Source organism: Myotis davidii, unplaced genomic scaffold (genome assembly GCF_000327345.1).
Source record: "Myotis davidii unplaced genomic scaffold, ASM32734v1 scaffold120, whole genome shotgun sequence".
Taxonomy (NCBI): Eukaryota; Metazoa; Chordata; class Mammalia; order Chiroptera; family Vespertilionidae; genus Myotis; species Myotis davidii.
Window position 1 is genome coordinate 6,504,389 of NW_006294778.1, and position 2,378 is coordinate 6,506,766.

The window sequence follows — 2,378 nt, forward strand, 5'->3', positions numbered from 1 at the left end:
ATTCTTGCAACTGACTGCTTGTGGCAGATTTAAATTCCATTTTGCAAAGGAGCCAAAACTGTCCTTTGCCTCCTAAGCTCTGAAGCCAGAACGCAGCTGAAAGTGGCCACTGCTTTGTTCTTGAATGGAGCTAATTGCAGAGTTGTCTGCAGCAGGGCAGGCACTAGGCAGTCGGGGTATAAATAAGGACAATGAGAGCTCCTTTTAAACAGACATGACTTCTAAAAAAGGCAACAGAGCTGCAGAGTTTAATTACTCTCACAGGAATTGTTACATTACACAGACCTGACCTTTTTTTTTTTCCTCCTCACAATTCAGTTCAACAAACATGACAATTCTGTCATAAGAATACTCTAATTTTAACTTTCTACAGATGGTTTGGTAAGAATTCGAAGTTTAATTCCTCCCTTCTTTCCCCACAAGATTTATTTTAATCCTGCATCACCGTCAGTTTAAAATAATTTGCATAGTATTGGAATGTGTATGTTCCTACACCTTCTTAAAAATCATTATTTTTTAATTCTTAAAATTCAACCAAGCAGCCATTTAGTAAACCCTATATACAGGGGTGGGCAAAAGTAGGTTTGCAGTTTTGAGTACACAGTGGATGAAGAGAGGCCACATGCTAACCTGACAAGCTCAGGGAAGGCCTGCATGGCGGCCTTGCAAACTCAGAGACCTAACATAACCACAAGGATGGTCTGAAGTTAAAACTTTAACTAAAAGCAGTTTATGGTGGGTAGTCATGTCCTAGGCCAGTATCTTCCCTGACAAAGGTCAATCTTTACCTTAACTGAGCCTGTCTACTGTCTTTTTGCATCTACAATAACATATTGTTGTGAAGTCTACTTATTTTTCCATTTTCCATACCTCTCAAAGCACAGGCACCACTCTGCAGAGACACAAATCCCCTCATTGTTATTGAGTAAATTGTTGACTGTTAACTCTCTGCACCCACCAACGTAAAAGAAGGATGTGTCTGTCATTGTACTTTTTATCCAGTTGGTTTCCTCGCTTTGCTTTCTCCTGCCTCCCTGATCGATCACCAATGGATTTCATGTAACCCACTTACATCTCTTTTGATTGTTAACGTACAAAACAAGGTACAGAACTGCCCTTCTCCAGAGCATGATCTCAATCCGTTGAGATTCTGCTTCCTGGCATTTGTCAACAGTTTGGCTCAAATAAACTCCCCCCAAAAATTCTTCAAAGGTTTGAATGTTCCTTATGTTGACAACACGAAACACAGAGTTGATTCCTGTATTAATGATTCATTACATATTTGCATTACAACTGTAAACCTACGTTTGCCCACCCCTGTATGGTTTCCAAGCATTTCATTTAATGATTTGCAAACATTTTCTTGCTTAATGCTTATATCTGCTTATAGCCGCTGTTCTCATTTTATAGTTCAGGAAATGGAGGTGTGGTTACTTGGACAAGGTCACACACCCACTAAGTGGTGGAGCCATCATTTAAATCGAGCCCACCTCCAGAATCCTTTCCTGTCAGCACAATTTGGAAAGCAAATGTTGCCTGCCCTCAGGAAACGTGGCTAAACCGCTATAGGAATGGTGGAATGGTGGTCGTGTGTGTGTGTGTGTGTGTGTGTTTGTGTGTACTGGGAGGGGATGGATGGTGGTGAAAGCAAAGAAGCACCTCAGATGAGCAGGCCTGTGCCTCTGGGCACTTTCATATTACGGTCCAAGATCAAGTGATGGAGCTTCCTCTGAGACCTGAGGGCAGATGACTGCTTGTAGATGCGCCTTCTTATTCTGATTTATTTTTATTCTTCTGGGTCAGTCTTCTGACCCTGGCCACCTTGCATCACCTCGCTGATTTCCTGTCCTCTCTATTTTATTGCTATGTTTTTTCTCTCTATTATCCACACTGTACAAGTCAGTGGTGCATTCTATGTTGTTCTAGACTCTGTTTGTTTATTTTCGGAATGACACATCTCTGTTCAGTCATTGCCCTTAAATGACTTATTTGGCAGGAACGGCAAAGCTGTGTGCCAGAATGTTTTCTAACCCACAAAGTCCCTCCACGATAATAAAAATTGTATCTTTTTCTGTTCATTGAAATTAATCAGCAATTCTTTTTTTTTTCCTTTTTATAGCCAGACCCTGTTTAGCCATGCCTAGAATTCTGTATAGTATATAGACTTGGGATTTTAAAATCAAGTGGGCTACACAGGAGCCAGGTGCTAAAGAAAAAACAGAGGTAGGCGAGTTACTCTTCTAATTTGTGATCTGTCTCTCTCCCTTTCTTTCTCTCCCCCCCCCCCCACCTTTTTTTCCTGGAAGGACAGTATCACAGTTCAAGTTCCGGAAGGGGGACACACCCTGAGATGGAGATTTGCATGCATCATGTTTACC